Source organism: Struthio camelus, chromosome 18, assembly GCF_040807025.1.
Source record: "Struthio camelus isolate bStrCam1 chromosome 18, bStrCam1.hap1, whole genome shotgun sequence".
NCBI lineage: Eukaryota > Metazoa > Chordata > Aves > Struthioniformes > Struthionidae > Struthio > Struthio camelus.
The window spans coordinates 8,918,749-8,945,963 of record NC_090959.1 but is presented as its reverse complement, the minus strand read 5'-3'; the positions used below and the strand labels follow the sequence as shown (position 1 = coordinate 8,945,963).

The 27,215-nt window shown below is 37.5% G+C and overlaps 1 protein-coding gene across 14 annotated transcripts in view; it reads left to right on the top strand.

The window, feature by feature from the left end:
• Positions 1 to 27,215, top strand: part of SULF2 (sulfatase 2) — a 162,818-nt gene that overhangs the window by 11,275 nt on the left and 124,328 nt on the right. Inside the window, exon 1 of one of the 14 annotated variants that reach the window (XM_009671077.2) lies at positions 478 to 492. The exons of the other annotated variants lie outside the window; for them this stretch is intronic. The gene's annotated coding sequence lies outside the window, so the exon portion shown is untranslated. Of the gene's footprint in view, positions 1 to 477; positions 493 to 27,215 lie in introns of those variants that run through there. 14 annotated transcript variants of the gene reach the window in all.

The window sequence follows — 27,215 nt, the reverse complement described above, 5'->3', positions numbered from 1 at the left end:
CTCAGATGTGTATATCTGGTTAAAAATAAGCTTTTTGCAGTACTTCTACTTGACTCTGCTTATGTATATAAAATAAGAAGGGAACTGCTAAGAAAGAAGACTTTTCTTCCCACAATTTTCAAAATGTTCTTCAAACATATATCTCTTTGTAGATAAGAATGACTTTGAAACAAGTATTTTAAATCTCCAAGTGAAAATGCTCTACTATTTCTTGTACAGCAGTGTAAGAATCTTTTTATTCTTTTCTTAATCAGCATAAAATCAGCTTTCTAGGCAGTGAAGTTAATGTTTGATAACTTTTCATCATGCTAGAGTTCTAAGTATCTGTTTCATCATCTCTGTGCTGGACTTTGTTTTTCTCATTGATCTTAGGCAAAGGCCTAGGTATCGATGTTATTGTGTGTCTTTACTTTCATTAGCCTTCCACATTTGCATCGATAGCATCTTCAGTGATGAGACGGCCCTTGTAGTGTATGTGGTGCGTAGTATGAGGTACGTACTGGAAGCTACTGATGCTTAGAAACTTGATGCCTATCTTGTAGGGCCTGGTCTTAAAACCTAGCAGGAGTTTTGTCTGCATGTGAAGTCTTCGGCAATCCTGTGACATGACTGCTGAGCAACCACTGGAAAGGCAAAAGGGAGCTCTTGTTTATTAGAACAAAAATCAGAATCTTTGAGATCACAGGCATGCCTAAGGGTATGGACTCCAACAAAACTAGGTATGTTTACCTTAGTACAATCAACAGTTTAAACTACCACTATAGTAGGTTTTTCCTTGCCTAAAGTCTTCACTTCTGCTGTGTTATAAGGCACAGTTACTTCTAAGAACTGGCTGTTTTAAGCTTCATGCTGAACAGTGAGCCCTTTCCTTCTTCCTGTCACTGACACTTTTACTGGGATTTGTTAGAGTGGGTTCAGAGCCAGCAGCAGAGCTTGACTGAATTACGAGTGACAGGTGTCTGATTCTTGGACATTCTATTATTCAAATTATTTCTAAAATAATTACCTCTGGGCCAGATTTCTAGTCCCCTGCCATTCCTAATTTGCTTTAAGGCAAGAAATAAGGAGTTCTCTTGAGTAGACAAAAAATATCTAGCGTAGATCTGATGCAACATCCCCACGCTGGATCTCCTGCCTCAAATCCTTGTCTCTGATTTGTCATGGATATGTTGGACTGTTTTGGGGAAAGGACAAAAATGCAGAATGTTTTGATGACACTATCTTCTAGAAGAAGTCCTGGAAGGAGGCATATTGGCACCTTTCTTCGTTATAGGGGTCCCCTTGCCATTTTTTATGTGCCCCCATCCCTGATATTACCCAAATACTCTTGGGCAACTGCTCATCTTTCTCTTGTCCTTCCTCCCTCCCACCCTCCAGTCCCCACTGTGCTCTACCGGAGTAGTGATATTTAACTGCAAGGGGTGGAACAAGTGGCTAACCACAGAGTCCTAAAAGAGATCAGGCTGCTCCACACAATGCAGTTCAGGTAAGCTTGCTCCAGATGAGATTCCTCGAGTCCTGAAAGTGGTGTATTTGTGTCTGTGACCTAAGCAGAGCTCTGTGCTTACCTCATTTGGTAGACCTCAGTGCTAATGTGATTAAATTACTCTGAGCTAGCTTGGGTATCTCTATACTGAGCTATGGTCTGCAGAGACGTAATAATACTCTGGATTTTGCAGATTCTTTACTCTCTTGGAATTAACTCTTATGCAGCAAGTTAATGTGACTTTGTACACTTAGTGAGCAGATAGATTTGAGTATCTCTGCTTAAATTCTTAAGGAGAAGTTGAAATATCAGTGAAGCAGCATGGATTTCACAAAGCGGAGACCTCTACAGACTGGACCAATTAGATATCCAAACAGAATTTCAGAATTAAGCCACTTTCCTTGAGTATCTTTGAGGTTTGTTGTTTTTTTCCTTCTGACTTACTGGTTATCTTTTTTCATGTATATATAATGTCAGAAAAGAGTTTTAAAGATAACTGATAATAAATATATCCTTAGTGTTCTGAAAAAATACCTCTAAAAATAAAGCTATTGGAACACAGTGAAACTACTGACTTGAAACTGATTTCTTTTTAAATGTCTTCTGACAAAAAAGTTCAAATAGACTGTAGCCAAAAATACTTTTTTTAAAAAAATATTTTTTACTGTAGCGAAAAATCATTTTTACTCTATAATGCAGTGTTGCAATAACAGCTGACCCTGCCTTAATACTGTAGGAATTTTTCAAACTGTGAATGAGCAGTTGAGCAGAAGCTAAAGCAACAGATCTGATGAACAACATCGCAAAACAGAAAGGATGTTTTTAATAACTTAAAGTATTACCTACAAAAAGGGAAATCGACTTTTCAGTCTATTCATAATCTTTATTTCTGAAAGGAGGTTTGTATGTGTGAGTATGAATAAGTTTAAAAGTTAAGGACTGCAGAGAGAAAAGATGGCAAAGCTGAAGCCTTCAAGGCTTCTGGTGTTTTCTGTAAGTGATATGATGGAGGGTAAATTAGGTTATTCCCTTGCTTTAATTGCGTATCTGAAGAAACTTACTGGAGGATGTGCTTATGTGTCAAGGAAACCAAATGCATCAAAAGCAGAGTACTTGTTAGCACTAAAGTTATGCTCCTGATTGACAATTAGCATATGCTAAATTTCTTCATCCTTCATCTGCTAGTATGTAGTTAGATGTTTCTTCTACGTTTTAAGTAGAGCAGTATGATATAAGCAGCCCTTGCTGGTGCTGAGGACCTCCCATGCTATATGCATTTTGAGGTATTTTACTCTCGATCAGTTCTAGTCTGATCCCTTTAACTGAATCTGAACAAACGTTTGTAGTGGGTCCTAATTAGGCCTCTGAAGTGCATCTTCCAGCTTACTTTAATCTAAAAAGTGTCCTGTGTGTGTGCTTTGAGATAACTCTGCAACATGAGCCGCAGCACAGTAAGTAGGAGCAGTTGTGAGGTTGTGTATGACAAACATATATTTCACTGAGTTATTTAAGGTTTTTCCAGTGAAATAAGTTACTTAATTCAAGGATGTTATTTCATACTGAAAGCATTTTAAATTGAGAATGGTTTTCTAAAGCAGTGGAATCAAACCAGAAGTACTAACTGCCAGAAGAATGTGTTCACTTTTAAAAGTGAATACAATCAAGAGACAGCTTCATTAATAATGTGAGTATAAAATGTTTCAGAGATGTTTCAGTGTTGCATTAAAAGTTAGTGATGCTGCCAGTTATGAAGACCACGTAATTTCTTCAGCAGCTTTGAGATGGCAATAGTTGCTCGAATGCTGAAAGAAATAAAAACAAAGTAATTTATTCTGGTGATGAGGTGACCTTTCTGTGCGCATGGTGACATGGTATAAGTAACAAAAAAAACCTCAAAGATCTGGAAAATATGACCCATGAGCAAAGACTGAAAACTGGTGATCGGTCTAGGAATGACAAGACTGGGGGTAGACATGAATCTTCAGATACATCAAATCTTATTTTAAAGAAGGAAATAATCTGTTTTCCTTATCCATTTGAAATAGGACAAGAAATAATGGCTTTAAATTTCACTACAGATTTAGGCTAGATATTTGTAAAAACTTCTGATTTGCAAAGATGGAAGAGATTGCTGAAGGAGGATTGAAATCTCTCTTGGAGAGATAGGAAGGAGCAGGTAACAAACAGGTATCAGAATGACTCACTGTAGCTGAGCATGTCTGGGAGAGCTGGATAAACTAGACAGCTTTTTGAGGAAACCCGTTGCCTCTATTCAATGAAGGATAATAAAACATTAGTCTAGCTGCCTTCTCTGAACAGTGATCCATGCTTTTAATTCTTGATATACAGTCTGTAATAGGAACAAGGTGTGACTAAAACTTAGAAAGCAGCAAACTACAGGCAAGGTTTAGTCTAGTGAACTGATAAGCTTGTTCCTTTCTCTATCTGACAGATTCCAAACTATTGAAAAATGATGCTGACTTAAAACAAGTCTAAACCAAAGTTTGAATTTTCCAATTTACTGGTTGTCCATATAGACATGTGTGTTTGTCAGCCATGTAAATTTAAGTATCCTTTTGACTCTGTCTTGCGCATGTGTCACAAAAGGTAAGGAACACAGAAGTTATGAGGTATAGTACTAAGTGAATTTCCAGTTATGCTTCTGAGTTTATTTATGAATCTTTGTAATTTTTATTTTAAAGGCAGTTAAATGACTTTCACGCTTTTGATCTTTCTTTAAATATATTCCAGAAGTTGATAAAAGGCATGCTGTAATATGAACTCTGGATTTGTCTTGGTGACTCTCTGCTCATTTCCACTGCTGATCATATTTTTTTGGCTGAGGAGACAGTCTCAGTTAGAATTAGCTAAACTGATTTGCAGATCAGGATTTAAAAACACCTATCAAACCATAGTATGCCAGTTTCTATAATTGTGGTTTTTATACTCCCCATCCCTCCCTTGGTAACTAGGAGGAAATGCTCTGTCTAGTTTTGATTTATTTTGCACAATATAAACTAAGCTTGTTAAATCCTAGTCAATTACTATGAAATGTCTGAGCATCTGTCAACTTCCTAGAAAATTGTATTGTATAATCCAGCACTTCACTATTCTGACAAGCTGAAGAAATGTTTGCAGTAGAGGAATCAATCAAAGGAAATGAATCATCATCTCTGCAGGAAAAAAGCAAAAATATTGTCCTGTAAGAATTAGACTTAATTTACTTTAGACTGAACTTTGCCTACCTCTAGAGAGGTTATAACCTAGAGTAATAGCCCATGAAACCGCAAAATAATGTTTGTTGTATTCATCTTCTGTGCTCGGCTGACAAAGAGGGAAGGACCAGTAGCTGAGGAAGTAACTTCCTCTAAACTTTTGATGCCAGATTCAGTTACTCCTGCTGAATCTTGGCAGGTGTGGTTTCACTTTCTCTTGCAGTAGCCTTAGGAAAAATAGCTGTCAGGGTTCTTTTACTTACATGTATCTTTAGTGTTGCATCATGTTTCCAAGGAAATCTTCCAAGTTTACTTGTTCTGTTATATTATCTCTTGTTGAAAAGAAATTGTTGAACTTGTTCTATATTATTCTCTCTTCTTTGGAAGCAGGTGTTCCATAGAAACCGTTGCTACATAAGTTGTTACAATTGAAATGGAAACCTGTGAAGAAGATGCCAACGGTTCTTTGTGATAGAGACCTTAAATAGAGTTCCAAGTTGAGACTATTTACTGTAGATTTGAGCTTGACATATTATTTCTTAAGTAGGATTTGATCACTAGATTGTAGTAATCCTGTTCTTGGCGCATAGTTTGTAGAAAATATAAGGCTGAGATTGAAATCAATTTCAATACAATGTAGTTTATTGCAAGTTCTTCTGAAATATCAAGGATTAGCCTTCTCCTTAAGTAGCTTCATTTGTCTTTACTTCTTTAGAATAACTTATAATATTGTGTGATGGTGTCTAAATAGTTGATCTCCTTAAATGATGGCAAAATGAGAGAGGGAGCCAGGAAAATGGCTACTGTGACATGCCGTGTCATTTATTCAGTTGCAGGGTGGGGGGAGACTGTCTGTTTCTGCCTTACTAAATAGGATAATGGTGTTGCACAGCTGTTCCGAGACTTTCCACTTTTATGGTGGTTTTGTGAACAGTAATATAATGAATATACCAAAGGTAATGATACATAATTTGGGCAATGGAGTACCTCTGTTTTGTTTCAAGGTAAATGGGAAAATAACTTGTCACACAGTAAGTCTACTTCAAAAATAACTGTTTAGGAATCTCAAAACAGTAAAAATAATACTGGAGGCACTGATGATAGGTAAGGCTTTAGTCTGATCCAATATTCTCATTCTCATAGCAAGGCAGGTACCAGGTACATAGATCTGACAAGCCCAGTGCCTTGCCTCTAGCTGCAACCAAGAGTAGACATGTTAGAGTACAGTAAAGGGACACAAACGTAGAGGTGCATTCAGTATGCCGTTCAGAAGTCCCTCTGGCTCTGCAAGTTCCTAAACTTCCTTGCACTGTGTTTATACCATTGCAGTTAATAATCCCTAATGGATTTTCTTCCTCAATAAGTGTACCTTTTCACTAAAACATATGTTTGCATTTTTGACAATTTTTGAGCATTTGCATTTAGATTGTGTTTTTTGCAATGACTCCCAGAGCTTTCTTCTGGGTGGTATTACCTAGTTCTGAGCCCTTCACTGAGTATGGATCACTAAGGTTACATGAAGAGCAGGGAAGTAACTTCAAGATACTAGAATAAGATTTAGAACAACAAAAAAGGTGGCAATAGAGGAAGAGAAGAAATTATTTGTTATGCAGAAACAGCAGGTTGAAAGATAAATTTTCAACAAAGAGTTTTAACTGTTCTCTATAATTTATTTTTAAGTCATTAACTTACAACTAGATTTTTAGGCCAGATTACTAGATCCTTTGTAAACTTTGTATCTCAGAAGAGGCAGCAATTAAAGTTACTTATCTTATGATAGCCCAATAATGTGTTTGATGTTTTCTAAAGATGATTTTGCTCAGGTTAGACTATGTTGAGGATTCCATCCTCTGATCTCTTAACTGTTTCAGTTCCTTGCCTATTAACGTAATTTCCCAGCTAGTCTTTATAAACTTAACTACTAAATGTTATTTGTTACCATATTTCAAAAAGGTTGTGGCAACAAAACATCATTTAGTTGGCTGTGAATTTCAGATATTACTGCAGATTGCATGTGCTCTGTTGGAGGAGGGGAGAAAACAAACAGCAAGCATTAATGAGACTAAAGCATATGGTGTGGAAACTCTGTTGTACAGGCTGACGATTCAGTTGGAACTTCTGGTGTCTTAAATGCTATTCGGTTTTATATCATCTGCTCTAGGCAGCACTCTACTGGAGAAAGTGTATCTTCACACGGTTGTGAAGCAAGAATGGAAAGTACTATAGAGTTTAGTTTAGTTAAACACTAATTTTTTTGATTTTTTTTTTTTTTAGTTAGGCCCTTGATGTGAGTTTCAGTAAGAGCCTGAACTTAAGCCTGATACAAACTCCTGAGCCAAATTTCTGTAGCTTTGCAAAGAAGCAGAGAAGGAAATTGCTTTGGTATTGTTGAACTTTGAAATGCTTGCTTTGATTTATTTATTCCATCTCATCAAATTCCAAGATCTTCAGAGCAATCTTTTTAAAAAAAAAAAAATAGCCAATCAACACTTGATTTGAAATTCATTATTCTTCAGTGCAAAAACCAGGTAGTACAAATAAGCTTTTGTTCTTTGAACTGCTTAGGTACAGATTTCTGAGCTTTTCTGTATTTGTGCAACTACAAAATCTAGTGATTTATGACATAACTTTTTAAATCTCTAATTTCTAGCAGATGGGTCTTTAAGAAAATCACTAAATGTCAGTGCAGTCTAACCTTGCAATGGTACACTAATCTCTATGACAGTAAGTATTGGTGGAGTCTAATGATGTTCCTTGATAGCTTTATTTTTTCAGCAGTGGTTTGTTGATAAATTAGCTGTGCAGACGTGGTTTACAAAAAATGATCTCAAATCCACATGCAAGCAGAATTTTTTTTTTCCTTTTCCTTCTAGCAAATTGCACCTTTTGCTCTTTGCCTTCCAGTATGTGCGCCTTAGTATTCTATTCATGGCAATACAAGACTTTAAATAGAACCTGCCATTTATTTCTGTCATGAATCATGCATTCATCAGTGTGTGTGTGTGTGTGAGATACATTATTAATCTTTAATCTGAGGATTCAAATGCTAGCACTGAAAGCATGGATCTGAGCCTATTTCAGTATTACCAAGGCAGGAAAAAATATCTAAATCATTCATTACACTTATTTCTCTTATGAACGGTTTAGACAAAAATCAAATCATTCTGTTTTTATATATATGTGTAAACATATATATGCAAGTTTACATACTAGGAATCAGATGGACAAATAGAATTTAAGCAGGGAGTTGGGGTATACAGCAGCTTGATTTTGGTATTATTGTGCCTGTAAAGAAAAAGAAAAGCCAAAATCTACAGTGTATTAACTTATTTATGGTACTTTATGTGGTCTTAGAAGCCCTGCCCATGACTGATGGGGACTACACAAGAAGCAAGTATGTTCAAAGTCAAAAGCAATAACAGGGCCAAATTCTACATGGTGCCAAGCTCTTTCTGCATGTTGTTGCGACTAACTGTAGTAAGAATTAGGTGAAACGCCCTGTTAATTTTCAGGCGGAAATTCTTCTGCACCTGGTAGAAGAAAGAAATTTGGCAAAAATACAAGGAATCAAGTTGAGGCTTGATCCATGTAGAATGCAAATACTGGAGAATGGTAAACAAGTAATTTGATAGTGACTGTAGCATAGAAAGGATATTATGTATAAGTCCAGTAGTGTAGTGACGATAAGACTATTGGAGCCAGTTTTCAGATCCTTTGAAAACAGGTGCTGTTGGAAAACAGAATAACTTTTGGAGGTGACACTAGATTTGTTTTAAAGTAGCACTGCAAGATTTTAGAGGGAGAAGGGTGAAAGGACTTAAAACAAAAAGCGGAAAAAAAATCCTTGGGTTTGAAGCCTGTCTGTACTGTTCCCAGTGCCCATCAGTCTTGTCTGCTGATCGCTTCCCAGATCTTCAGATTCTGACTTTGAATGCCTGCTTACCTCTGAGACTATAGTTTGACTTTAGGGATTTCTAGGATTAGAGATCAATATGTTTGTGTAAGAAAGTGTCTGAGGTGTGTGCACGTGTGGAGCTCTTACGAAGGACAGAGGAAAACGTTGGGGGATTTCCAGGAAAGAAGTTCCTGTTAGTGTAGGAAAGATGCTACCATGCTACCTAGGATAGTCAACTGAAAGGTAGCAGGGGGAATGCCCCCAGCTAAAGTGGAAAGATGTAGCTGTAATAAATGGAAATGACTGTTCAGAGAGCTGCAAGGAGATGGAAGGACTGGACTGCTGAATATATTGGTTCCAATGCTTGGCTGGGATGTGCAGAAATCCTTCTTATAGCTGCTGAGAAGGATATGCTTGAAAACCCTATATAAAAAAGGAAAGAGGATTCCTCCACCTCTGCGCCCCCCCCCCCCATATTTTTCTCTAGAGTTGCTTCCTGAACAAGAGGAGATCTCCCTGTATTTATACACAAAAAAATATCTTGTTTAAACAAATTAATCTATTCCTGTCTCATTCTGTAATTCAAGTCTTGATTAATCAGCTCCAGGTATAAAAGTGCAATTAGTTGCAGCTGTACTATTCAAGTAGAGTTGTTTAATTCTGTCATTCATGGGAAATAATTGCTTGCCTTATGATTTGCTACTGTGTTTTGAATTATTTAGTTGATGCTGGGGTCAGTAGGTACTGGGCTGCATCAAGCTACAGTACCTGTACCTGTGTTGCTAACCTTATTCCCAGGCCTAGCACTTCTTTAAACAATGTATTGACTTATTTCCTGTTTTAACTTTGTATTTCAGACTGAGTAGGAATTTGTTGCTGTTAGCTCCTTAAATCTCATTGCTACTTTTAATCAAAGCTAGTATTTCAGAGTAAGACAGCCTTTTTGAAGGAAAAAAATCAGTTTATCTCTTTACCACAAAGTGTGTGTGTGTTTTGTTTTTTTTTGGTCAGTGTCACATATCACACTTAAAATTTTGGCCCCTTTTCCCCCACCATTCGTCTACTTTTTCTTTAGTATGTTTATTTAATAGTACATCTTTTTGCAGCAACTTCTAGTATTTTTCTGTTTTCTCACACAACAACAAAAGTGACAATGGTTAAGAACAGCATACTAGCTGCAAACATGACGTGGTCGTGGAAATTAAGGCAGTTTACTTTTAACAGACCGAGTTGGTAATCGCTCGTTAAACCTTGACATAGCTAAAGCATTCTTTATTTCATGCAGTCTCGCTTTCTGAATTCCGTTCTGTAGTGCAGAGTCTTTCCTAAAATGATGCATGTGAGATGTACTAGATAAAAAACAGTTCTAAATGTTTGATCTATTTAATAGAATCAATTTTGCAACATTTGATCTTTCTGTTGGGCTCTTCCTGTTACAGATACCGAGGGATTTTTTTTGTTGGTTTGTTTATAAAAGGTTGTGTTGAGGCAAAAATGTATCTACATGTGAAATAGGTCCTGGTCAAATTCTCATTGAAATCTTATGTTTTGTACTTCACCTGTTTAACTTTTTACGATTAGATTCATGTATCGTTACTTCTTTACCAGTTCTGTTTTATGAGGGAAAGCTTGCTTAAATGTATTGCAGAGCAAAAAAGGTAACAACAGACTATACAATGTTTAATATTCTATATTTGTGTGTGTTTGCATAGTTGCATTCAGAACCTTTCTAATTGTGGGAGCGTGTGTACATACTGTATCTTTTCATCAAAATAATGTGAAATTAGTTAAAAGTGGTATGAATCATAATGACAGACTTGATGCCTTGGTATCCAAGATACGTTAACATGCTGGTAAGTTACTTGTTTTCCTGCTGTGAGAACTGGTTGCTGTATTTGATTCTTTAGTTGAATACAAACTAAATTAAATCTGCAGTGACCTATATTGTGCTCTAGCTAATGACCCAGTTAACCTCTGGTTAATTTTCTGTCTCTCGGTGTCCTGGGAACAGGGACATGTTTACTTCAGTTGCGACAAACCTTTAGAAATGTGCTACTGGCACTTATTATTCTAGAGCTGTGTGTTTTAATAGAAATTAGCTAATGGGCCATGGGGGTCTGCAGAAGTTGTAGAATGCCAATGAGGAGTTTTCTTTCATTTTTCCTCCACCCTGATTTACATGACTAAGCTTTTAGCTTTTCTTGGTTTTGTTTTTGTTCCTTGAGTATTGATCTGTCTCCTCTGGAGGAAACAAACTATTTGCTTAACGTGCAGGACGTTATTGTTGGCAGCTTCCCAGACTCCCCTCTTCTGCATGCTTAAGTTAAAACAGAACTGGTGCAGATATTGGCAGGGCAGTTTGCAACAAATGCAATTTTATTATTATGTGATTATGTTATGTAAATGAGAATATAATCATACAATAATAAAGATCTTATCGAAGAGTGGATCTGAATAACACTTTTCTCTGTGGAAATAGGATTCTGCTCCAAGTGGGTGAGTTCATGCATGAAATACGCTTTCTTTTTAAGGAAATTAAATTATACTCATGCGAGGAACGGCAGAGCAAGAAGGACTGGTTACCAGATGTCAACTCCCATTCATAGTAGCAGTTCCTATGCTTGATAGGAACAGTTATTCTAAACATCTGACTTCAGGGATAGTGGCTTGTTGTGTTCTCTCTCCCCCTGCTCCCTCTAGGAGAGTATAGCTATGATGACATGAAAGATTCCTTACCTTTCAGTAGCCTGTTTCATCCCCAGTATAATCTGCAACAGTTGTAGTTATTTAGTGAGATGATGATTCTTTAGGAACCATAGGTAGCTAAAAATAGATGGGGTGGCAGGTGGCTAGTCATATTTATTACTTCTCAGTAGCGTGTTCCTTCCATGGTGCAGAAATTATCCTATGCTGAGCTGCATGGCAGCAAAATAAAATGATTTTATCAGTTCTGTATCATGGGTGCGGGAGAGAAACTCACAGGTATTAAGTTACTGCCTCTTTAGATAAGTTTTGCATGACAGTATGACACAACAACAGTACCAGTGTTGCGTGCTGATTCTATCCTACAGATTAACCAAGAGGACATTTGTCCCAGGTTTTCCCAAACCAGTTCTACTTCTCCTGGTGAGAATTCTTGGCTTTTCCTGAATAAGTTCTTACTGTTTTACCTCCTTGCTAACACATTAGGTTGTGATGATTTTCTTCCACCTCGCCACCCCCAGCCTGGAGATCCATGGTTATTCATGGAGCACTTCAAGGTGATCCATGGAGAACTAGTTAGTTGCATGGTACTAGGTCTCTTTACAACTGCTAAACTGCATTCAGTGTGACTTAACTACTCATCTAATGTTTCACTGCCACATAAGCAATTGCTGAAGTTGGCATAAGGATATTGTGTAATGGTGAACAGAAGGGAAAGGGTTTGGTTCACTGACACCTCTCCCTCATACATGACTGTAGGCAGCCAGAACAATCATGAATCCCCCATTGTGACAAGGGTTGTACTAGAATTTTTGGCTTGCTCTTAAATGCAATTTCTAGAGATTGGATGGAGTCAAACATTGTTAGCAGAAGAAAAGCTTGAATCTGGAATCAGACTTTCCAATCTGTCTGGTTGGTGATTTTGGTTTTGAGGGGATTTTTTTGTTTGTATGGTGTGTGTGTATGTGTTTGTTTGTTTTTTAATAGAGAATTAGAAGAAGAATTTAGACCAGCACTGGCTACTCCGACTCTTGAAACATCAGACAAAAAGCTGTATAAGTTGTGCAAATTGTAAGTACTTTTTCATTCCAGAGTTGTTTTAATGGTCCTAATTGGAAGATGCACTTCTGTGACTGTGAACTTTATTTCCATCAAAAACGACAGAGATATTTAAAATAGCGGTCCATTTTTACCTGTTTAGTTGTATATGTCCAGTTGTAGCTTAAACGTAACATTAATAGTGTCCGTTAGGAGGCGAAAGTACAAGCAAATTCAAAAGGGATTTAGATAAATTCATGGACTGAAGGTCTGTTGATAAGCATTAATCATGATATGATATAATTCTAGATAAGGAAATATCTAAAGTAGAGATTGCCAGAAGGTGGGAGGGTATGCCAAGGGAAGAGTCACATACTCATGCCTATTCACTCCCCACTAAGGGAGTGGCTGCGCCCTACTAAGCACTTGTTAGCAGTATTGCAAGAATACTGGGTTAGGCATAGTCCAAAACCAGCTGAAGCTTTTTTGACCTGTAGGACACCTAGGGTTTACGGTTTGAGGCACTGAGAAACAGCCGTCTTAGAGACGATGCCTTCTGCTCTGCCTGTTCCTTGTAGTTCTTACCACACGTTTCCTTTGGGAACGAAATCCTCCGTTATTTTTGTTTTGCCTGCGGCACCAACAAGAACAGGTAGAAACAGCCCACTGATTGCTCAGCCTTATACTGCAGAATAGCTGCTCTGCAGAGAACAGATGGGAACAGTTCTACAGCACTCCCAAGTCCTCTGCATTGGCCATGTAAACGGATGGGTTTTGCAGGGGAGGCAAAAGCTTGGGCTGTTCTGTTAAGCTATAGGACACTTGTTCAGAGATTTCTGTTTGTTTTATTGTGAGGCTTTTTAGGTTAAGAATATGCAACACTGAGAGAAGGAGGAGAATCTTCCACAAACAGATTCTTGGGAATTTGCTCTGTTCAGCCACGTAGCTTGGAGCACCACCCAGAGTAAGCTCTGTCTATGTTGTATGCTTGCCATGTGTATCTTCTGCAATTTTGCTAGGGACCCAGCTACCTCCACCAGCTGGGGAGAATTGGTATTCTTTTATCTGTCTTCATTTCCTTATTGCTTGTAAAACTGTTAAATGTGAAAAGATGTTCCTGAGACAGGACTGTATAAGCTTTTTCAGCTGCCCTGAAGGCACTGCTGTCCAAACAGGACTTTGCATACATTCTGTCTGTGGCTGAACCAGTTCCTTTCTCCTGAGATCCGCCACATCATATGCAGGGGGGCAACTCTGCTTTTTATTATAAGGGAAAAACATTACGTGAATATATAGAAATACTACTGATGATGACGTATGATTCTTACGTTGCTGAGCTGTGGTGGTGTGCCTGAGCCTAAATGATGAAAAATGTTCTGTAGTCTTCCTGCTCTTTGTGAGGTAGGAAAAAGTAGAATGTCAACATCAGTCTTGTTTTGTGTTACTTGTTTTGTGTTTCTTGAAAGATAAAATTCCTTATGTTTTGACTTTAAGTCATGAGATATTAAATCCCTCCCACTTTACCGGCTGGAGCATCTTGGAGAATGAAAACTTTTTCTGACAGTCATCACAGAGTGCAGGGAATTCTATGTACAAAGGGAGCTACTACAGTGCCCCACAGCTAAGTCCTTTCTGTTTATGAGCTTATTCTGTCAGGGTCTGTTAGTTTTGGTATTGTTAGTGGTTTAACAAGATTTCAGACTTGTTGGTGGTCTCCATGGGTCCTTTCCCTGTTTCACCTCTGAGTATTCATACAGCTAGAGGAAAAAAACAACTGTGACTGAGAAGATTGGAATTACACAGAGTGTAATTCCCTTATTCATAAATTTATAGGGAAATTTCTTCTCTTCATTGGGAGCTGAGAGGAGCCAAATCCCAAGCTTTTGTTAGAGAAGGAATATGCTCTTCACATATATCAGTATGAGCTTAGGAATTGATCTCTCTTTATTGTCTTATTTTATATTTAAAAAGAAATCAATGAGAGAAGTTAGTTTTATGTAGATGTATGTTAATTTGTACAAATCTGAAGTCAGTGCTATTGAGCCAGTATAAGGAGGAAAACTTGCTCAGATTGAAAGCCTAACCTGAATTTCTACAATAGCAGGTAAGAATATATACTGAGTATATTGTACTCTACTCTGGATAAGTGCTGAATGTAAGCTATCTGCATTGTGCCACTTTTCTTCAAGGCAGGATTTAATAAGACATTATGCCCTCTCCAGATAGTGCAAGATTCCCAAGATAACACTTGAGATAAACTTATCTTAAGCAGCAGTGTTTTCCTAAACCGCAGTGATGCAAAAGCAATACTTCATTCAGAATGTTTATAGAAAGTATAAAGCATGACTGTATCAAATTCTGTAGAATTAGTTTTCATAGTTTCAGCCATTGAATATAAATAGAATCATTTGAAATTTTTTTCACTATCCAATTGACTCAAAAGCCTGAAAAATGTCACTTTTCCATAACACCTGACTGTCAAACCAAAATTCAGCAAATGAAAAGAAAATGTAGGGGAAAATATTCATGGTTTAGAAGTGGAGGGAGATAACCATAAGTCTGTGAATTTAATATTAAATTTAATTTTTGTTTATGCCATATTCTGTTCTTGCCCGGATAATAATCTTGAATCAATTGACTTGAATGCAGTTGTACTAGTATCCTTCCGTATAAAGGAATGCTGTATATGCTTTTACCTCTTTAGGCTGTTTCTCTTTGAAGCTATCTTGTTGGAACAAAATGCTGGCATTTTGGCAGATATAGTAGTCTCTATTGTCTGTTATTGGTGCTTGTACCACAAGTAAACCTCTTCCTGTATGAGTTTGCATGGGGACTTTCGGGCTTGCTTTGTTTGTTTCACCTTAAGTAAAACTGGAAAGGGATGGTGCAGGGAACAAAGTGATCTCCCCTTATTCAAATCATGCATCTTGAGCCCCTTGATAAGGGTGAACGTGCCATACATCCAGCCATATGGAGCTACAGTGAAAGGCCTCTGCTACAATGTACGTGCCACCTTAATGGCCTGAATGGCCACCTTGGAGCTGTCCAGGGGATGCGTTGCTCCTTTGCTGCTGCACAGCAGTGTGGGTTCTCTTGGTCTTGGATGCTGGGTTTCAGATGCAGCTGCTGAATTTTCTGACCAGCGCAGGAAAGAAGAGGCTGAGATGAATATGAATGTGAGGGCTGGGAAGCCTTTGCTCTTAACTCTTTAGGTACTGAGTCATGAGACTTAACTGAGCTACAGGTGAATTTGTGTGTGTTCCTGGCACTCAACTGAGGTGTATCAGTGAAGGAAATATCCTTGTCCACCTTCCAGTGTTGCTGAAGCTGCAGTCGTTTGTCCAAGGGATCGTTATGTTTTAATGCGATAATAGATGTGTTACTGAAATTTGGAATTCACTATTTTGGATTTGTGAAGTGTTGTTAAATGAATGTACAAAAGCCCATAAACAATTAAAATGAGATTGTTACTCACTTGTGTACTTCTCGAACTTCAAGTTTTAACTCTACCCTCTTGTGCATCCTTTCTGATGTTTGCTGTAAATAGAGTTCAAAGAGGTTTCAGAATTCTGTTAAAACATGAAATCTGAGTGACAGAACTCTAAAATCTTTCAGAACTTTCCTAGGGCTTACTTCTGATATGACCTGGTGATGCCTAAGGTATTAGATACACATCGATAGCGAGAAAAGAGCTCCATGTTTAATATAAATCTAAAAAAGCTTTAGACGCTTCTGATTATCTGTTGCTTTGCATGAATAACTACAGCAGCTTGCAAATACGAAGGATTTGGCAGAAACCGAAATTGCAAATCCTTTGCAACAGCACTGTGCTCAGATTAAGTTCCTGTGAAATCTTTCCTCAGTCACTAATTTCACACTCCAGGGATGGAACTGTGAATAGTTTATAGCATATAAATCTTTTTCTAATAACAATTTCCTTGAGCTTTAAAATGTTTAGGAGAATTGTTGCTTTTTTGATAAGAAAATAGTATGTAATACCTCTGTAGTAAATATCATGGATTGTTAGGCACTTTATTTTATAATTGTAGCACTCCATGGCAATTTAGAGAATGTTGGGAAAATGAGGCCCAGAACATATTATTCTAACAGTGTGAGTGCCTTATACTGTGGCTGTTATGAGCAGGAATAGCACTTAAAGTAGCTTATTAACATCTACCTTACCTTTATTTGGAAAATAAAACTTGGTTTTGCAGTGGTATTTTATGTGCAACTGGAAAAGGATGTCAAATGTCTAAGTCTATCTGAGAATACTTTTTTTAAAAATGTGATACATCAAGAATTGGAATTTGCCACAGTCTTCTGTATTCCTTTGCTGAAAAGGGGGATTCAGACTACTACGATGAAATACCTACTCAAAACCAGAAAATAGGTAAGAGCTACGCTAGCATAGCCAGCAGATTACTGAGGCAGCGGGGAGCGGACTATTTACCTAGTGTGGGAGAAAATGGCAGTGCAGAGATTTGAAACCTCCCTGTTTTAGAACATTTACTACGTCAATTGGGTTTTTGGGGGTGTTTTAGATACCTTTATGCCCCTTTTAACCTGAAAACTCTCATCCTCATGCGTTTCCCTTGCCCAGAAGGTCTTGGTTTCATTTTGATGTTGAGTAGGGCTGACTTTGAAGACTTGCAATATGATGGAATAGGAAAAAGGCTTCCTGGGCAGTCCTAAAAATGTTAGTTTATCAAACCTGATGTATTGCATTTGGGTTACTCTGCAAAGAACGTTGTTGGTCTAACACTGTTCCCTTTTGTGGTGTTCCAGCTGTGTTTGAAAGTGTCCCGGTGTTTATCAAACATGGTTACAGTTAGTAAAACCTATAGGTTGTGCAACAAATCTAAGCTTGAAACTTCAGGATGTGGGGGGAAAACAGTATTTTCCTGATAAGAATATAAATCTTAAATAAAAATGGAGATGGAAAAGTAGTGAAAGATTTGTTTTTAGTGAACAGAAATAACAGCTTTCATTTTTCCATCCTAGAAACATGGCAATATATTCTTTGTAATGGCAGCAAAGAAGCTTTCTTTCTATCAGATGTGGTTGACTCTGTTTTCAGTCAATGAAAAATCTTGTTCTAAGGATCTGGCTTCTTGCATCACTTGTAACAAAGTGAGGAAGCGTGAATGTGCAGAAGTTTCCACTTACACAGAGCATTAAGTCTATCGATTGCCTCATAGGTTAGTGGAATAGCTTTTTACTGGGTTTGAATCTCTGACTCTTCTCTTAGCTACATCTCCAGCCCAAGTAGCAGGAAGTAAGTGAACATTACTTAAGCTTCCAGTAGTATGTAGCTACTGGGAGAGACTGAGATAATAGACACCAAACTAGCTTGTGATACTACAAGTTTTAGCTTGAAGAGTTAAAAATTGGCATAACTGAATAATCTAGACTGTCTGTATTTACCCTTTCTGAACAATGTTTAATTTAGCCCCTAATTTGTGTTTATTGGCTATTTTTTCCCCCAGTTTTTCCGTTGTCTCATTTGTTTGTACTGCACGTTATTTTAGGGGAATTTTAGTCCAAATCAACTGAAAAATTGCTGGTAGACTGATGCTCTCGCTTAGGTGGATTGCAGGACCATGATGTCTTTTCTGGTGTGGTGCATGGTTGATAAATGTTACTTCTGCTAACAGATATTAGATGGGGAAGGATCTTGTAAGTAGCTAGCTGTTACAGTAGAAGCACCCGTTGTTTACAAGTGGGCATAAATGACTTGTATGTGAAACAAATCCTTCTTGTTATGGTGTTTGTTTTTGTTTTCGTTTACTTGGAAGTTTAAATAGAGGAATTTTTTCAGATTTGGCTAGCCTATGCGAAGGAGTGATGTTAACAAGTGATGAGGTGTCGAAGAACAAAGAAATCAATACAGGACCAGATTTGGCTTTTGACTAAACTGTTAGAACTATCCTGAGGTGATGGAAATGAAATGTATGAATGCTTGGGCAAATTGGTTCATTTCAGGCACGTGCTGATTTGAGACTAACCCTCTATACTGTACTGCCTGTCTGAATTTTCCTGGTAGTAATTTCCTAGTCTCAGTCTTTATGTGAAGGCAGAGGAAGTGAAAACACAAAACTGCTTACTAGCTCAAATCTTCTTTAATATTTGCTCTTCTGATGTTAAAGTATTTTAAATTTGTGCAGGGCTTTAGAAAGCATCTATAACAGTTACTACTAGAAATATCATGAATGCTGCATTTTACCTCTGAACGGGGAAAAGCTTAGCGTTTTGGAATTATGGTGAGCTGGGTTACTCATCACACCTCGAAGAGACATACTTACATGTCTCTAAGTTGATTTTTTTTGATGATGTGACTCTTGAATCTCCCCTTTTGTAACTTTTCCAGACTAATGAAGAAGCTTATGCACGCTGTATGGCAATGCTGCAGCTTAAAATGTCCAAGATAAGATTATTCACTTAAGATAATTATTTTAAAACCTATATATTTTTTTAATGGACCAAGCACTGACATGTTTATACAGAGATGAATGTCAGTTTAGTATACATAATCTGCATAGGATGTTACTCTGTCTACATACATAAATGCATTAGACCTTTTTGGTCACTTGATGTGAAATTATGTCTGACAACACTCTCTCTTGCAGTTAGTCATTCACATGCAAGTCTGCGCTGATCACAAAGTTCAGATGTCAGATATTTTTGCTTAGTTCAAGTACGACTAGAAACTTGTTAGTCTTCAGTAGTACCTGTGTTTCCGTTTTGTCCCGTCAATATAGCAGCCAGCTATTGGGCAAGAATATTTTAATTTTTTTTAATTTTTTTTTTGTTTTGAGAGACAGTTTTCTGTGATTGTTTCATCACATCGGATTGTAACAATTTTGATTCCTCTTCCTGCTTGTGTTGCATTTGGTATGATTATATAGAAATACCAAGTGTTTCATCTTTAGTAGGAAATGATGTCCTGCTTGTTTTTAGGTTTAGCCAAATACTTAAGAGGAACGATGTCTGCTCCTTAGTAAAACCCTGAAGCAAATTCCATCTGTAAATTTGTGATGGCAGCTTTATAGTAAAGGAAGCTGCAGTTATATGTCTGTGTCAGAACCTCTGATTCTTCTTGTGCTAAATCTTCAAGTTTCTCCAGACCTTACCTAATGCATGTCATTTATGCTGAATTATGAGAGTGTGAATGAACTATACTTCAAATTTGTGTTGTATTTAAGTGCAGCATAAAAATGTAAGAGATGGGAGAAGTCTTATCCCTGGAGACCATACCTTTTCAGAGTTCCTTCTGAGCATTCTGATAGTGTTACATAAGTTGTTTTAAAGTCGGTGGCAATGTGTGATTTTTTTTTTTCCAAACAAAAAACAAACAAAAAAAAATCAGTTGCGCAAGATTTTGATTTGTGTAGCTTTAATTGCAAGAAATCTTTGTTGTATTGCTCTGTATATACCAATGAAAAAAACTTTTCCATGTTATCCTGGTAAACTAAAATCTTGTATGTGCTTTTTGACTATACTTTTATATCTGTCATGGAATAATTTAGACTGGATGGGACTTGTGGAGCTCATTTAGTTGAACCCCTTCCAAGCAAGGCTGACTTCACAGTTGAAATGTAATTCCCATTGCTCCCTATCTCTTGCTCTTAAGTATTGACTGTCTCCTTTCAAATGAGGTGCAGCTGAAGTAATATTTTGTCTGATCTGTTTAATTCTATCCAATCAGCCTCAGTTATGAAGGTGGGCATCCCTCTGTATCTCCGGTACCTGAGCTAGTGCAGAGTGCAACAGATGCATGGCTGCAACAGAGGAATACCTTCATTACATGCACGATGGAGAATTCACTAGAGAAAACATAGAGCCCTTCCTGACTTCGTGTGCAACAAGGTCCTCCACGTGACAATCTGAGAATTTTTAGAGTTGACCTGCAAATATCACCCACTTACCAAAGCATCTGCCAAAGAGGGTGATGAGATATCATGGCTTATGTGGAGATCTGTGCTGTCACAGCTTGCTTATTTTTATCAGGTTATTGCTCTGCTCTTCTGTCAGGGTGGTCTGTGTAATGACCTAACAGGGGTAGAAGCAGCTTCTGTAAGTTATTACTGAACCCACAAAAACAGAGGATGCTGAACTAAATCCAGTATAGGCTGCAAATCATAGGGGTACTGTGAGCTCTTTTGTTTGTCGTGGCTGGAGCGGAGTTATATAGTTGAAGGGATCAGACCGAGTCATCTTGTCATCTGTAGCTGGAAGGACGATGATGCTTGAGGTGGCTTTGGCTATCTGAGTTTCAGTGGTAATGATTAGACTAGAGTTTCCCAAAGGCTGCAGATTGTTTTATCTGCTTTGTCCTTGCTTGAATTTGTGCTGTTTCTTTGATAGCTCCCATTTGCTTTCACTAGCTTTGCTTCAGTTTTTTTGGGTTCAGTGAGAGCCCATCTTTACTGAAGCTTCTTTTTGTACTTAGCTAGTTTAGCCATCAAATAGATTTCATCATGGTAGCTAAAAAGAAAAGTTATAGTAGAAAATCGTTGGCCAAAACAAGAGACTGAAAAAGAGTGGAGTAACATCTCTTCTGTTTGGTATTCATCTAGAGGGGATGGATTTTTTTTTTTGGGGGGGGGGGAAGGGGGGAGGAACTACACCCTGCATTTCTCAGCTTATCCTTACTCAGTCTGATCTGCTGGCATGTGTTATACTTGTGTCTTTTCTTTTTAAATAAAATGGATGTGTTCTAGCAATTTCTTAATGGTAGCAAAAAAAGCTATAAACAATCTGTTCTGCCTACATATTGGTGGTATTAGGATCTTAGAAGTTAGAGTCCTTCTGCCCTATCCTTCTTCTGTAGTATTTTTCAGTGTTCTTTGTTCCAGTTTCTTGCTTCCACTATTCGTTTCAAAGTCACTGCCTTTCACTGATAGCTTTGCAGAGGATACTGTATTTCTTTGTACAACACTAGAAAATCCAAGATGTTGCCAAAATATGTACGCAAATGTGATTGATTAACATCATTCAGTGTTATCTTTCAGGAAAATTTTTCAAAGGATTGATCTTTTCAAATGTTAAGTTAGCTATTTTATCCTGTGGCCTAGATATGTGAAGAAGTTAGAGCTCCCAAAAGCTTGATGCTACAGAGGATCTTTTTTATAGTATAAGTGTATTCCAGTTTAAACTGAAATCTTGCACTAATAAATTAAGAACAAACAGCAGACAAAGCGTCCGGTACAAAATACCCCTAGTAGGTCATCTAGTCCGGAAGACAGATGTCTGCTTAAGCTTGAACCAGAGTTATTTTTGAGAAAACTGGTAGAAGACGTAGATAGACTCTTGTTAATATCCACAGAATAACAGTGAAAACTTTTTCCTCTGAAGGAAGGTGGGGGGAGGGTGTTGTTGATTTTAGGTTTTTTAGGGGTTCTCACAGTAACAATATTGTGCTCTGTAATATATATATGTTGATATTAAAATCAATATGCAGAGCATGTGATTAAAAGATATGCACAGTTGGGATTTAAATGTTTTTGATTGACACTGTTTCTACATTCTGTATGCTACAAGGAAATTAATGGCAGTGTTGCAGTCCTTCAAAAAAATTAATTATCCCTGCTAATTCTCAATTCCTGCACTTCCTTCTTAATCCTATTCTCTGACTGTCCAGCAGGTTTGGAGTGTCACTGTCTAGATATACAGAATATTTCATTGCCTATAGGAGATGTGGACATCCAAAAATCTACCAGCAGTTTCAGGTCACGTACAGCTTAAGCAGCTCTTTCATTTTGAATGATTTATGTAGTTGGCCTCTCATTGAGTTGCCAGCAGTTTTCAGGGACTGTAAGCATGTGAAGAAAAGATCCTAATTCTTCAACTCGAGAAGGAAAGTTGTTTGTAGTCAGAGAGAAAGGGGAGTTATTAGTTCATTTTGTGGATCTGACATGTTGGCTCTCCTCAGATGCAGTACTGAAAGAAGGGTAACTGTCAGCCATATATTTGTGATCAGAGATTGAAGGGAGATAAAGAAGGGGAGAGTATGTGAGGTTAAAGGAAGGTAGCAGAGATTGGCATAGAATTTTTCTTCTGTAAGAAATGAGGATGTACATGTGCAGGATGTGTGCATGTTTTGTGCCTCAGAGGGAAAACTAAAGGGGGCTGTCAGAACTAAGAGCAGACCTCAGCCTGTTCCCAAGCTTAAGAATGAAGTAGTATATGGAATTAAAAAGAAATAACATTAGAATGGTAAATAAGAGCATAATTGTGAAGTGTATAGCTCATAGCTAACTCATCTGCTATAGCAGTTCTTGGCTGCAGTAAGTTAATCAGATGTATTATGCAGTTAATTTAAAAAAAACATTCTAGATGAGCTGGGTAACACTGAAGTAGTTTGAGTCAAGCATCATGCTGCAGGATGTAAACTGATAATCTGTAGAGATCAGAAAGTGATGGTGGATGCCTTCTGTGTAAATCTGCATGTTTTGGCTGAAAAAGTATTAGTGGAGAGAAAATGGGTTTCACCTTTCTCTGAAGTATCGTACCTTGGCACTTGGAAGTAGGACAGAGGTTGGATTTAGGTGGTGATGATCCTGCTGACATAATGCTTTTTTATGTTATGTTTATCCAGGAATTGGTTGCATTTTAAGTTGGTGGTGCTGGTCCCAATGTATTACAGTAGATATGGTTGGCATACTGATAGAACTTGATTTAAGCAATGCTATTAACAGAAACTTGTATGTATAAAATGGTACTTAATAGCCCTAGTGGTCCTTAATTATATTACTGACCAAATCAAAATTCTCTTCATTGGTGTGGTGTTTGCTTTTCTTGCACTTGTAAGTGCTTTCTATACAATCAATTTAGTGCTAATAATGCACACTGTATCCTGGAAAAACACATTTTAAATATAAACACCTTACTGTTTGTTTTCCCATGCATTATGGGAAGGTGCTGAGATTTCTAAACAGCTATCCTTTGAGTATGTTATAACCATAAGTTGCCTGATGCCAGAGGGTTCAAACTCCTTTACCTATAGACTTTTGCTGTTAGCCTAACTCTCAAAATCTATGCTGTGTGTGTCATGGATGTTATATGCAGGCAGGGAATTATTGGTATACATTTGCATGGTATTGAGAATGTGGAGTGGGTATAGATCTAATCTATCAGATACCCTTCATGTTTATAAATATATATATTTTTTGATAGATTGACTTACTATAATAACAGTTTAAAAGCAGGAATCACAGGGTTTTTTATCTTTAGATGTATTTAGCTTTTTTGTTAGTCTTTCTGTGCTCATAGGTTATTAATTCTATTTATAGGTGTTTATTAGGGATATTTCATAGGCACTATTTAAAATGACTGGCATTGAGTGATATACACAAGTCTCTATGTAGCATGCTTAAATTAGTGAATGCGTATCTAAGACAAGACAGAGAGGCTCAGCTTGGATTGTAAGTTTTGGCAGCTTAAAATAGCCAGTCACCAAAAGAGTCTGGCAAGTGTTCCATGTTAGATGTGCAAGAATTGTATTCTTCATTGTTTTTGCTTGAGTAAACATTCTGTTGGTCACTGCTATATATATATATATATATATATATATATATATATATATATATATATATATATTATATTTTAGTTTCTTTAGATGCCTGCCTTTTGTTCTTCTTCCATCTTCTTCCATCTGTGTACTGTTTTTTTGATACAACTCTGCCCAGCATGTGCCCTGCCTGCTTGCAAAATACAAATAGTTTCAAAACTGAGACCTTTAGGCCACAATTAATGGGTATTTTTGGCCTGTAATGGAAAGATTTATAGCCAAATACTGTATTCCTTGCAGTTATATGCTAAGTACAGTGGCTCTTCATCAGTGTGCTTGAAAGCCTACGAAGATGTTTTCTTTTGCCTGTAGGTAGCATATAAGAGACACCATCGGTCATTCTCAGAAGCTTATATATCAGCTGCTCCTCTGAATGCGTGCTCTCTTGGGTATTTGAGAACTGGATGCTGTTTCATTCATGAGTTATGTTTATTTTTTGTGCAAGGTCATGGTTTCTTGCATGATTATAGGTGATAATGCCGGAGGAAAAAACAACAAAAAAGCCAACTCTAGTGAATGATGGTATGTGTCATAACACACGGAAAGGAAGGGAAATAAACAAGTGTGCAGAAAGATAAACTGAAAACAGCAGCAGTGAAATCTTACTTCATTTCTGAAAAAACTTCTTATATCTGAGGATAGCTGCATTTCTTTGAACTGATATTAGTTAAGATTATTATTTGCACCAGCAACAATTTTGAGAAGTGTGGCTAAACTAAATTTCTTGAAGTATTTCCACAATTGAGGAAAATATCTTTCTTCAGTATTTCAGTGACACAGAAGAGCCCAGGAGAAACTGGGAAAAAATATTTACTTTTTTTCTTTTAACAAGAAAAATAAGTGGTACCTTTCTTATTTTGTACATGGCAGTAGTTTAGAAATCAAAATGCAGCATGATTGTCAAGAATTGTCCATATATAGAACTGATCTTAGCCTTTCTCAATGGAATGCAATAAAGTATTTTGGTTCCAGCAGGAACGCTGGAACACTGTGCATGAATGAAAAAGGATCAAGGTTTCATTCTAATATTTAAAAAAAAAAAAAAAAAAACCACTCAGGCTGTATAAAACAATGGAGAGTATTGGGTACCATGTATAGAAATAATTATGCTTACTTTTAAGTCTCCAAAGGAGTTATGCAATGCACAATTGTAAAATATGCACGGAGATACAATTCTGCAGTGGTACCGTGGTATAATATAGCTACATTTGTGGAAATAGAGACTTCAAAAAGTCTTTGCTCCTGCATTTTTTTTTAGTTTCAGGTATATTTTTCTCTCTTCTTCCATCTCCCTGCATTCTTTGCTCCCTCCTCCCCCCCCCCAGGGGAGGGAGGAGGGAGGTGTGAGCAGTGCTGCTTATGCTTGCTAATTTTTCTCTTCCCGTTCAGTGCCAGGTTGTGTACCCAGCAGCTATTCCTTTTGGGCTAGATTCACAGCAGTGATCTGTCTCTACGTGATGTACTTAAACTGAGATTCTGCTTTGAAGGGACATCTTAAGCGACACCCTTTGCTTCAAGAAAGTGAAGGGAAATGGAGAATAGTAGCAAAGCTTCAAGCTCTTTACTTAACATTTCAACAACAGATGCAATGAGTACAGCAGTACCTGACAGGTTAGGAAAGAAAAAAGAAATGCGTTTCCTCCCTTCCATCCTTCTGAATATGGGATCTTTAAAGGGACCAATTCACGCTGTGTACGTGAAGGCATTTATTTCAATAAACAGTTCTAGGCCTACTATACACACTATAGGTCTGGTTTTCCTCTTACTAGTATAGCTGTTTAGATTTCAAGAAAAGTACTCCCGATCTTAAATCAGGATAAATAAGATGCAATTTGAACTTTAAATTGAAGAAAGGAGGAGGGAAAGACTAAACTTCATACCCTGTTTTTATAGTAGTTCCTGTATTGCCAGCTCTCTTGGAACTCAGTTTAAGGTAACTGCTGTGATGGAACTGGGAGGCTGGAGCCTGGCCAGGCAGGAGCCCTGTGGAGGGACTGGAAATGAAACTCAGCACCAGGGTAGCACCTGCAGCACCAGGTAGAACGCATGTAGCCTGGAGCAAAGCATTCATAAAGGCATAAAAGAAAAAAAGGATTAGGATGACAAGCCTGAGAAATGGAGAGTGGACTCCCTGGAAGAGAAGAACGGAAGAGATGCACAAAATAAGGGGCAAGATGACCTTGAGAGGGGGAATGTAGGACAGAAGGGGGCAAGACTGGGTGGCTGGAGGAAAGCATGTGTTATTTGACACAGATTCTTTTATCTATAAACTCAAGAATCTTAAGTTTCTCCTTTTTCTTCTGCTGCTGGCATCCATGAAAACCTGTTTCCTTGCCCAAGTAGAGGACTGGTACCACCAGTAATGTATTACTGTATGGCATCATAGATGTTTTGAAAACTGGATTCTAATTTTTCCATAATTTTTGTAACTTAATCTAAACAAATTATGCAGAGAGACAGAGGCACAGATATGTTTTCAGAAACTGATGGTTGGGTGATTCAGAGAAGTGGCTTCTTCCAGGGAAAAAACTGAGGGAAAAGCTTGAGTTGAGCAATTTTCTGTTGACCAATTTTTGTTGGTCTGTATATGCATTAAACAGTGCAAAACTAGCTTGGAATCAGATGTAGTACTTATTGGCCTGATTGTAGTTTGAATAATTTAGGAAGAGCTGGTACTGGGGTCGAGGAAGAAGAGCATGATTGTATAGAGGTGAATATGTGAATGGAAAGAGCTGGGAGAAGAAAGGAACGGGTTTGTGTTGGGATGTAGCAGACAAATCTATAGTAAAATGATGTTAGTTAATGGCTTACAGAAGATGTTATAGTAGAACTTTTGAAACTGTAATATGTAAATCCCATAACACAGAGGTGCAATTTTGTCATTCTAGTCTAATCACAGATTAAATAGCAGATAGCATGGGGAGATCTCATATTTTTGCAAATTTGCTACTTTTCCAGATAGATACCTCAACTACTAAATTGCTAAACACATGAAGCACTAATCAGAATTTCTTAAAAAGAAAACCTAGTTTTCCAAACATAACACACATAACACCTAGTTTTCCAAGCATGATTCAATGTACGTGATTAATTTCTGTCATGTCACACATTTCCTAACTAACTTGTAAGGGATCCCCTTGTTCATTAGTGTGAATTAGTGAATTTCCTCTGCTATATCTGGCATAATGGAAAAGTGGAGTCATGTAGAGATGTATAAAATTACCTCCTGATGTTTTTAACACTATCTTATTTGCAGAACGGTAATCATTCTAAACCTGACATTTGGTAATAGCAATAGCCTAGCTATAG